The sequence below is a fragment of the Protopterus annectens genome, chromosome 16.part0 (genome assembly GCF_019279795.1).
Source record: "Protopterus annectens isolate FY-2018-M chromosome 16.part0, PAN1.0, whole genome shotgun sequence".
In the NCBI taxonomy this organism is placed as follows: domain Eukaryota; kingdom Metazoa; phylum Chordata; order Ceratodontiformes; family Protopteridae; genus Protopterus; species Protopterus annectens.
Genome location: NC_056750.1, coordinates 243,377,859 through 243,390,283, shown reverse-complemented (window position 1 = coordinate 243,390,283; position 12,425 = coordinate 243,377,859).

Sequence of the window (12,425 nt, the reverse complement as noted above, 5' to 3'; positions counted from 1 at the left end):
CATTAACTCATGTTTGTAAAATTTCAGCTACATTTGTTAATAATTCTCTTTACTCTTTTAATTCCTATGTGCTGTAATAGATGTCTGCTTTTTAAAAGTATATCTTAAATATCCTGTAAATATATATGAGCTGCAATAGTTTAAGTACTAAAACCGATGCTTTCTGTATTTCAGCTCTATACGTTTGCATACTCTGCCAGCATCCTTTTAAATTTCTGTCTAATGTACAATAATTATGTAAAGTCTACTATAATCTGTAAATTAATGAACAAATTAAGCCTGCCCTGTTATGCCTTGAGTCTAATAAATAACTATTGCTACCTATTCTTTAGCTAACTTATTTTAATAAACCTGTTACAAATAAATCTGTCACTTTATCCTTAAAACTAATGACTGAATAATGTGATGTGTGATGTAGTAATACTGTTTAATTATGTCACTTTACCCTTAAAGTAATGACTGAATCATGTAAAATGTAATGTAATTGCATCCTGTAGCTGAGTATGAATGTTATATTCTGAAATCTGACTGAAATGTGCTATACTGAACTCATAACTGCGTATAAATGTCATTCCTAGCATATTTTTGCAAGAAACCCCACACCATCATGGTGAGAACACTCTTCCCACACCATATATAGTGTGTGGAGGTCAGGATCAAACCCTGTATCTTGTGTCTGTGAGGCAAAGACCTTAGCTTTTGTTGCAACATATATGTGTGTAGATGTAAATAATATCCATCCATGAATATTTATTTATTACTGTGATTTAATCTAGTTGTGAAAGTACAGAAAGGGACATCACCCATTTTTGGAGGTTTTATTGCATTATTGCTCAGTAAATATGTCTTTATTTTGATGACTCCAAGAACAAATATGCATCCTTCAAGTGGTCACGTAAGGTGTTAATATTGCTTTATTTCTTTGTAATTCCTTTCCACTCAGTACTTAGTTGGACTTGGCCTGATGTGAAGATCTCATAAATCTTGTATTTCTTTCATGCAGAGTTATGTGTTAATCTTCTGAAAACTGATTTATATTTTTGATTGATTTGACAAATTAAAGTCCCAACAACTGCTGGAAGGATATAGTCCTTTTCCTCTCAATGCTGCAATCCTTGATCTTTTTATATTAAGATTGGTCTTATGAGAGTATCGACTCTTGCTTATCAAGTATGGCTAGCTTTACCCCCATCTGAAAATAATCATTATAAAGTGTTTTGCTACATTTTTGAACAATTCATCCAAAAGCATCTTTATACTGGCAGGTTTTGTTCAGTCATGTTACCTCTCCATTGTTCATTGCTGAAGATAATGAACTCTCAGTGTGAACATGGTGGAAATGAAATATTATGGTTTAATTTTTAGCACACTTTATCCAAATTTTTTTTTATCTTGAATGATATTAAGAAATGGGCCCAAGACAGGCTTGTTTGAGAACATGATGAAGTATTTTGGTTAGATGAGCACTAGACCATTTAACTATGGTATATAGTATGGATACCACGAGTGGTAAAATAAGAACCAAGCACATAACCTGTTAGCGCTAGGTGCAATCTGATCTAGCATCTGTAGAAGTAGACAGATTTCTTGGTTTTAGATTATTGATCACCAAAAACTTTAGCTACATTCAGTTTAAATGTTTTTTTTTTCTTAAACTGTTCCACTTGTGCTGTTTTTATCCCACTTGACATCCATTGTTTTGAAGATATCCATAACAACTAATCTGTCCACATTTTACATCACAGTTCTGCTAGAATGCGGTTTCCGAGGAACATGGTGATATATTTTGGCAAAGATGAGCACTTGGCCAATTGAAACTACTACTCAGAAAGTCTTCACTATGATTTATAACACAAATACCACAACTTGTAGAACAAGAGTCAAGCACACAGCTAACCACCTTTTAAATCCTGATGGATTCTGATGTAGCACCCTAGATGCCAGATTCCTTGGTAGGAGGTTAGCATAATGGTTAAGGTGTTTGCCTTACAGACACAAGGTACAGGGTTTGATTCTCACTGGGGGTAATTGGCTAGGCTTAAAATGGCCCATAAGGGCAATTAGCCTAGTACTAATCTATGAATCTATGAATCTAAACTACTGACTAGTAAAAACTCTTGCTATATTCACTTTAACTTTTTTCCCCTTAAAATATTGCACTTGTGCTATTTATATCCCCCTTACCATTCATTTCTATAGAGATATCCATAGCAACAACCTCTGTCCACATTTTACATCACAGTTCTGCAGGAGTGTGGCTTCAGCTGTCATTACATACTCAGCATTTGAGGCATCCAGGCTTTGAGGTTGTTGTGATGAGCAATTTCAGCAACTTATAACATATCAAGATTGAGCACATTCAGGGTTTTCAGCTTTAGAAGCTAACCAAGCTTCATGTTCTGTAACCCTGGACCTTCAGCTGTCATTACATACTCAGCATTTGAGGCATCCAGGCTTTGAGGTTGTTGTGATGAGCAATTTCAGCAACTTATAACATATCAAGATTGAGCACATTCAGGGTTTTCAGCTTTAGAAGCTAACCAAGCTTCATGTTCTGTAACCCTGGACCTTCCATTTTCAACTGATATTCTACGTATAACTTTTGGATTCAGTGTCTTAAATCAGCATGCTTATGATCGCAAAACATCTGATCTAGAAAAATGCAGCACAAAGAAATGATGTTTTCATTAAGCTGTTGGATCCTTAGCTGTGGTTATTTAGAGTCATACTTTGTTTCTCTACTGATCTAGGAGAACACTGACGAGATATGGAACTGAAATATAACCTTGCATATATGTGTGTTTGTGATTGTATAACCTTGCATATATGTGTGTTTGTGATTGTATAACCTTGCATACATGTGTGTTTGTGATTGTATAACCTTGCATATATGTGTATTTGTGATTGTATAACCTTGCATATATGTGTGTCTGTGATTGTATAACCTTGCATATATGTGTGTTTGTGATTGTATAACCTTGCATATATGTGTGTCTGTGATTGTATAACCTTGCATATATGTGTGTTTATGACTGTATAACCTTGCATATATGTGTGTTTGTGATTGTATAACCTTGCATATATGTGTGTTTGTATAACCTTGCATATATGTGTGTCTGTGATTGTATAACCTTGCATATATGTGTGTCTGTGATTGTATAACCTTGCATATATGTGTGTCTGTGATTGTATAACCTTGCATATATGTGTGTCTGTGATTGTATAACCTTGCATATATGTGTGTCTGTGATTGTATAACCTTGCATATATGTGTGTTTGTGATTGTATAACCTTGCATATATGTGTGTTTGTGATTGTATAACCTTGCATATATGTGTGTTTGTATAACCTTGCATATATGTGTGTTTGTGATTGTATAACCTTGCATATATGTGTGTTTGTGATTGTATAACCTTGCATATATGTGTGTTTGTGATTGTGGGTTGGTACTCAGGAGTGTAAGTTTTATGGGCAGATCCACTCATTCCAGTATTTGGGAAGAAGAAAGACAAGGGCAGCCTGAACACAACCAGACCAGTAACTGGGCCAACCTAAACTGTAAACGGAGTAGTGTGAGTCTGTCAACAGTCACACAGTGGTGTTCCTGGGAATGCATAATTCAGTAACCTTTATTTAAGAGCTTTTAGACGGAGAAACAGTTGGGTATGTCATCTCAAACCTGTAAGGGGGATTCTGCATTCTAACCTATGAAAAATAACTTGCCTGCAGATATACATTCTGTCATCATGCTAAGGAATCTAAACATTTTATAACAAATCTTCTCCTCCTTGTTAATACAGCCATTTAACTGCTGAAGGTAGCGATGGAAAATAATATATGTGTTTTTCTATTAAATGCCTACGTAATTGAAGCAGTTCAACATTTCCAAGCAGTGGCCAAGGGGGTAGCTATAATTTCTTAAAGACTGTCTGGAAGATCATACATTTACTTGTGGAGATTAAAATTATCCAATAAATGCTTTAAACTTGGAATACAGCAATTGTTTAATACCTGTTTTGGTGAGTTGTGACAGACTTAAGGCAAGATGGTCATCTACATGCATGTGGCTTCTTAGTTTAGATAAATCCTTTGGCAGTTGGTTGCTATAAAGGGAAAATAACCAACAGCCATTCCTTAGGATCACCAGCACAGACAGTGGCTATGTTAGACAATGTGTACTTTGTCTTGACTACAAAACAGCATGCAGGCAGATACTTCTAGAATTAGTCACAGAAGCCAGAGACAAGGCCTGACTATGAGAAGCTCATTGAAAGCAGTGAAAAGATCCTTGATAAGTTTACAGAGCATGATATTAGAGGAGGGTCCTCAATTCATATTGGTGAAGATGTCATTACTTAGAAACAAATGTCGGTCATGGTATTCCAACTATACCTGGAGCCATGTTAGTTACTGGACATTTAGAAGATGGGCAACCTGTAGATCGCACCCTGATTGGTGAATGAAAGTTCTCCAGCAGGGTGTTAATCTACAGGTAATTCCTGCTGACATGGAGCACTGACTGAAAAAAAAAATAAAGGCTGTCATTATTTTACTCTTGCTAAGCAGTGCTTTTGCTGTTTAGCCAGTGTAAAATAAAATAAAAAGTAAAGTAAATTAAAAAAGTGTGTGTATGTGTTTATGTATGAAAGTGTATGTGTGTATGAGAGTGAGAGAGTGAGCGAGTCTTATCTTGCACATGCTAAGCAGCGTTTTTGCTGTTTAGGAAGTGTAAAAAAAAACAAAAAAGCTCTCTCGCGCGCGTGTGTGTGTATGTGTGTGTGTGTGTGTGTGTGTGTGTGTGTGTGTGTGTGTATGTGTTATGTTTCTGTTTCTGTCTGCATGTGTGAGTGTGTGTATGAAAGCAGTGTGTGTGTGTGTGTGTGTGTGTGTGTGTGTGTGTGTGTGTGTGTGTGTGTGTGTGTGTGTGTGTGAGAGAGAGAGAGAAAGAGAGATTGAACAGTGAGTGTGATCTCTGGTATCAGCAGCAACAGTTAAGAGGTTTCTGTACCTCTTCCATGCCTCACAACCTCTTGGCACAAGAAATCTGGACAGAGCCACAAATCAACAAATAAGGGAGAATAGGTTCATAGGTTCATAGGTTTATACTTGGCTATCTGCCCTAAGGCATTTATAAGCCTAGCCCAAAGTTATGTGGCTTACGCCACCCCTTATGTTAGAAATAATGTGCCCATTAGTTTGTTGTGCCTCTGTCCAGCAGTGACACAGAGATGATTCCCGGGGTAAACCTACGATCTCCCATCCACCGGTCAAGATTTCTCTTGAACAGAGCCAGCGAGGTGCTCTGCCTCGCATGGACCGGGATTTTATTCCACAGCATGGGGAGTCTCTGGGTGATAAATCTATCCCTCCAGCACGTCCTATTTATATCTGTGCTAAGGTTTAAGTCACTTGCTCTAGTGGTTCTGGTGGATTTGGATTTTTTGAGGTGGAGCATGTCCATTAATTCCGGGTTGGTCATGGCCTTGTATGTCAGGCACAGGTCACCTCTGAGCAGATGGTATGCAACTGAATAGAGTTGGAGTTTCTTCAGTCTGGCAGTATATGACAGGTTTTGGAGTCCCTTTATCCTTTTGGTGAGGAACTTTTGGGGTCTCTCCAATTGCTGCAGGTGTCAGGTGAGATACATCCAGAATGGGGCATTGTACTCGATCATTGGTCTGATAAGTGAAGAGTACAGGGGAACAATGACCTCACTTGATCTGGATGTGAATCCCTTCATGATCAGATGGGCAATGTAGAAGGTCTTTCGAACCACTTTAGCAACGTGAGTGTCAAACAAGAGGCCACTGTCAACCTGGGTACCCAGGTCCCTGATAACCTCTTCTGTGCTTAGTGGGTTGCCACCTATATGGTAGCTTGGGGTTACCTTGTTTTTCCTGAAGGGTATGACTATACACTTTTTTGTGTTTAACTTCAGGCCATGGCTCTGGCACCAGCTATCAGTTTCCGTGGGACCCCTCTGAAGGATGTCTGTGTCCGATGTACTATCCACTATGGCACCCAGTTTGCAGTCATCCGCAAACTTTGTCAGCCATAGTCCTCCTATGTTTGCCTGTACTTCTGAGAAGTAGATGCCGAACAATAGGGGGCCAAGGACTGAGCCCTGTGGGACACCACTTGTAACCGGCTTGGAGTCTGACATGGCTCCAGCAACTCTAACCCTGTGGGTTCTGTCCTTTAGCCAGTTTGCAACCCATCTTGTGACATATGGGTTTACATTTAAGCTGGTAAGTTTCTCTATGATACCCGAGTGGGGTATTGTGTCGCAAGCTTTTGCAAGGTCAAGGTAGGCTGTATGGACTGCCTTTCCCTCATCAATGGCCTTGGTAACTGTTTCGAAGAAGTCGACCAAGTTCAAAAGGCAAGATCTGCCCTTGACAAAGCCAAACTGGGTTGGGTCCAAGGTCTGCAAGTCCCCTATGTCCTTGTTTATGAGTTCCATTATGATCCTCTCCATAGCTTTGCAGACCAGGCTTGTTAAGCTTATGGGGCGGTAATTACCAGGGTCCGTAGAGGCACCGCCTTTGTGGAGTGGGACCACAGTTGCCGTATGCCACTCTTTGGGCACATATCCTGTGGTAAGGCTAAGATTAAACAGCTGCTTTATGTGTGGGTTTAGTTCTTCATTGAGTTCATGTAGCACACAGCCGGGGACACCATCCGGTCCCATTGATGCTGTGTTTTTAGCTTTAGAGAGAGCAGCTTTCACCTGCGCATTTGAGATGTCTGGGAGGCTACACTCTGTTGGGATAGTTATCTCTCCTTTTGGGGGGAGAGGGGGGTGAAGTTTGCGCTGAACCTGTCTGCCAGTATGTTGGCAATGTCTGTGGGTTCAGTGATTTTTGTATCATTTTGGACTAATTCTGAGCATATCTGGGAGTTTTCACCCAGGTTTCTGACATAGCTGAAGAAGGCCTTATGATTGTCTTTTGAATCTATGGCAATTTTTTTCTCAAAGTTGGCCTTGGATGATTTTATGAGGGATCGTAGTTTCTTGCTAGTACTGATCAAAGATGCCTTCCCTTTTGGGATTTTGCTCTATCATGTAATAGCTTTCTCCTCTTATTGTAAAGTTTGTTTATGGCTGGGGTCCACCAGACTGGACGTTTGCCCTTGGTGGAAAGAGTCTTGGTTTTATTTGGGATTGCCTGATCCATGCAGTCCTGAAGGTGTTCATAGAAGGCATTTGTAAGGGCTTCCGCAGCTTGGGTTGTGGTTTCCATTGGCTCGGGGGCCTTGAAGGATACCACACCTGTCTTGAGTAGTGTGAAGTTTGCTTTAGAGAAGTTCTTCACTGTGGTCTTTTTTGTTTGGGGTGGGGGCGGGATGTGGATTTCTAGTGAGATTAGTTTATGATCTGATCTCACCAAAGAGGATATACTTCGGTGTGGAGCATTTTGTCCCCATGTTTGTGATGATGAGATCTAGTATATTTTCTCCTCTTGTGGGGACGGTGACTAGTTGTTCCATGGCATTTGAATTTATGAACTCCAGGAACCTTTGGGCTAGAAAGTTGGGGCTTGAGTAATGTTCCCAGTCTATATTCGGGTAGTTGAAGTCACCCAATATGATGGTGTTTGGTGATACTTTTATACCCTCCAGTGTCTTCAGGAAGGCTGTGTGGGTTTCCTGAGTTTGAGAGGGTTGCCTGTAGCATGCTACAAATTGTAGAGCAGTTTTGCCTATGGTTAATTGCACCTGGATGGTTTCCGATGCTTCGTGCGTAGCCACCAACCTGGAGGTGTGGGTATCCTTGATGAATATGGATACACCCCCTCCTTTTGTGGTATGGTCCGGGTTTTGGGGCCAGAACGCATGATACGAGATGAAACCTGATAGTGCCGGGGTGCTCTCAGGAGCCTTGAACCAGGTTTCAGTCACAGCACAGACATCAATGTTCTCCATACTGAGGAGGGCCCCGAGTGCGTGCATTTTGAGATTTAGACTTCTGGCATTGAGCAGCATTACCTTTAGTTTCTTCCCGTTTTTGTTTTCTAGGGTGGTAGGTTTAGAATTTGAGCCTTGCCTAAAAAAGGCACTATGGGGGTGGCAAGAGCCTTAGCCAATATCCAGAATCCCAGGGGTGACAGGTGTAAGCTGTCCCTTGCGAAGCAGCGTGGCTTGTCGAGCATGTCATCCCAGGCAGACAGGCACTGGATCCCCTTTGAATGACACCAGAAATTAAGCCAATTGTTAAAGCTGATCATCTTGTCACTATATTGTGGCATCATTCGTGGTGAAGGAAGGATACTGCTCAGGGTCAGGGTCATACCTGCCTGGGCTACATAATCAGAGAGCTCCTCTATGTCTCTTTTCATGTAGTCCAGGGAGGTATGTCTCAGGTCGTTCACACCAGCATGGACAATGACTGTGTCATACTTGTACTTGCCGTGGAGTGACCCGAGTGCTTGTGTTATGTGGCGGATTCTAGCGCCCGATAGGCAGCTTACCGTGACCTTCTCCTTGTTCAGCCTGGTGAGTGGGACTTCAGTGTGTCTGACTATGGAGTCACCTATGACAAGTATGTTTGGTGTTGTATTTGGCCTTAAGGGCAGTGACTGCTTTGCACACTGATTTTGTTTTTATGTGTTGTTTGTGTGGTGTCTTGAGTTTGCAGTTGCTTGGGTGTCTGCTTTGGAGGCCTTTGCTGTTTAGGTAAATTTTTACTCAGAGCCTCCGAGTATGTCTTAGTGTGTTTATGTGTTTGATTCAGTGGTGTGGTTGAGTTATGTGAGACTTGTATTGTGGTGTGTGTAGTTGCCTTCTCCTCCTGCCTGGTCTTGCCAGTCCTGAGTTGAGAGAGCTCAGCCTCCAGTTTGGCTAAATAGCTGCATCTCTCGCAAGTGTTAGTGTTATGTGGGAGGGTTGTCCGTGTACATGAGGCAATTGTAACATTGCCTCAGAATTCCCAGATTCACCAACTGGGCAGGAGAGGATGCCAGCATCTGACCCTTCGACATGCTAGAAAGAATTATGAGTTGGTATGAGACAGAAAAGTAGAGGGCTTAGCAGGGAAAGTGGGCACTCCTGGGGGTTTTGCAAGTGAGGGATTTGTATAATATAGGAGTGCTTGACCTGCAAAGAAAATGCTTATAAGACAAGGGATATGCTTTTAAGACAAGTGCTGAGCTTTTTGAGAAGAAAAAGCAATTAGGAACAAGTGCTGCGCTTTTTAGTGAAGGTGTAAACTGTTTAGGTTCCTAACAGAGCAGTTCTAAGGGAAAAATTGAAGAACAGACTTTATGGAGCCAGAAAAAGTTTAACCTTGTTAAACCGGCGCTGCCCGATGCTGCTCTAGTGGCAACTCCGCGCTAAATCGCGCTAAAGCACGTTAAAGCGTGCTTGATAGCAGGGGCTGGAAAGAAGCAGGAATAGACCCAAAACGGACAATAAAACTACAGTTTCAAGTCAATAAAGGACCAAAAATAGGGAAAGATTTTAAATTTTGCTCTCATAAACTTAGAAATTTGCTAAAAAACAGGTTACAATTAGCATGCATTTTCTGAAGGATAACAAGCCTGTAAATTACTTCAGTCCCCAGTAATTTCCTAGAAAACTACACATTTTATGAGGATGGGACTAAACATATTAGCCAAAATCTGGGCATTCTGCAAAAATCTAGACAGTTGAGAGATATGCTCCCTTGACTCTTAGCTCAAGCTATCTGAATAAACCTAAAATAAAAGGGGAGGGCATATTTTACTTGACTATTAGGATTTGAGTTAGCCTGCAATTTTTGAAACAGAGGTATGAGAGTGAGTGAGATCTACTACTGGTAGTAGCCCTAGTAAAGAGGTTTGCATACCTCTGGACCTTTAAGCCGAAGAAATCTGAATAAAGCCTAAAATAAGGGCCTAACAAAGACTCAAAAATAGGAAAATACTTTAATTATAGCTCTTATAAAATTACAAACTTGCTTAAATAAAAGGATTTGTGTTACCATTAATTTTCTGAATAAAATAGTCTGAAATTCAAATGCCATTATTTAGTAATTCCAGTCTCCAATAACTGGCAACAAAGCAGAGGTTTTAGGAGCAAGGGACCAAAAACAAAAAGTAAATACCTGGATATTTGTAAGTGTTATATTTTGGATGTAAAATGCTTCCTCCAACACCATTAGCATATACTACAGTAAGCTCGAAACATTAGGCGGAGGAACTATTTTACATCAAAAATATATAAAAAAAAAATAGTAATAATAAAAAAAAAAAAGTAACTAAAACAACAATTTTGCATATAGCCCATTCTCTAAATGTAATAATGCCCTCCAGGGTGTGTGTCATTGTGGAAATAATGCCCTTCCAGGGGTGTAGATGGCCTCAGCCTGTGGCGTCGGGGCTCAGACCACCCCTGAGCAGGTGTTATTTCCACAATAACACATACCCTGGAGGGCATTATTGCTTGCTTACAGAATGGGGCAAACTGTGCATCAGCACCCTGATTGGAGAACAAATGTTCTCCAGCAGCATATTGATGTACAAGTAATGCCCACTGAAGAACAAGTCCGCCACTTCTCGACAGTATATCAAGCTGTCATGGAGCTTGGACTACAAAAAAACTAATGGCTGCCATTACTTTACACTCCCTAATCAGCACTTTTGTTGTTTAGCAAATGTAAAAAAATAGAAAAAAGTGTATGTGTGTGTATGTATGTATGTGTATGAGTGTTTATGCTTCTGTCTGCGTGTGTGAGGGAATGTGTGTATGAAAGCAGAGGAGACTATGTGTGTGTGTGAAAGATAGAGAGAGAGAGAGAGAGAGAGAAAATGATCTTGTGTAGTGAATGCCTGTATGAAAGCAGAAGAGACTAGATGAGAGAGATTGAGAGAGACAGAGAGAGCAGTCTTGTATGCATAGCTCTCTACTGTCCAAATTTCCACAAAATGTCCTGCGTTTTGTCTTATTTTTTTGCCTGTCCCTCATACAATTTGTGGTTTCCTGCAGTCTTGTGCAAATCAGTGAGGAGTGAATTCCCTAAATAATGACAGGCATTTGAGTTTCAGGCTTTATATCTTTCAGAAAAGTAGGGCATTATTGCTTATTGATTCCACAGAGAGAGAGTTACACTTTTGAAAAGGGTCACCCTGACTTTTCTTGGATCTTAGCCAAGGCTAGGGCAGGTACTGCCAAGGGTATACAGTGAGATAGGAGAGTAGAGGAGAAATATTAGACAAATAATTACTGAGAAATCTCTCAATAATGAGAGGGAGCAGAGCATGACCAAGGCTGGAGTACTGAGAAGGGTCTTTATTGGGAAGGGAATCTTTCATCCTAAGTCTTTTCCCTCTGGATATATTTTTGTGTTTTCTGTATTCATTATTTACTGATTTTGTGCATCCCTTCTCAGTGCTGACCAAATTCCAGTTCCCTCATCCCTTCTTAGGATAATGTTTGCCTTTTACCCCTTCATTAATCTCCATCTTACGTTTAACTCTGTTTTCCACTGATTCCTGAAGGGTAGATTAACCAGCTAATATATTTGTAAGATCCTTTTGTCATGCATTAACTAACATCCGAATGTTCTAAAATGCGCCCTTGTAGTTCAGTCTAATTAGCTGGTTAAACACGTAAATAAAAAAATAAAATGAAATGTGTCAGTTGTAAAAAGGGAGAAGTATTGAGATAAGTATGCAGTGAAATGAAAGACAGTACTCTCTTTAGAAATGGCACTATCTGAGGCAGCTTCGAGATGGGTGGCAGGGACAAGTGATAAGTTGAAAATGTGCAAAAGTCCAGAAATAAAAGCAGTGTGTGTGTCTTTTGGAAATTTTGGTGCAGTTGGTTACGGGTTGGCCTTAGGTCAAGTGATGCCCTCGGCAAAAGGGTTCCACAGCCCCCCACACCACCTAATGCCCCCATCCTGGTCTTTTTACACCATTCAGTTTACTGGAAAAGCATCCCTGCTAGAGCAGCGCCCTAGGCGGCCACCTAGTTGGCCTATGCCTAAGGCTGGCTATGGATGGTGATAGGTTGAAAATGTCCAAAAGTAGTTCAGAAATAAAAGCAGTGTGTGTCTTTTGGAAATTATGGTATAGTTGGACACAGGATTGGCCTTAGGTCAAGTGCTGCCCTAGGCAAAAGGGCTCCACAGCCCCCCCCCCCCCCACACACCACCTAGTGCCCCCATCCTGGTCTAGTTACACTTTTCAGTTTACTGGAAAAGCATTCCTGCTAGAGCATCACCCTAGGCGGCCATTGCGTTAGCCTATGCCTAAGGCCGTCTATGGATGGCCAGCACCTAGGACAGGAAGTTTGAGTGACTTCCTGAAGTAGCTTACAGATTTCATATCCATAGTAGTGGTCACATGTTATTTCTACAGTTTGGAGCTTGTTTTGTTTGGTTTACTTTTTTTAATTATTATGTTTATTAACTAAGCTGGTGGACTGCTCCTTAGGCAATTTCC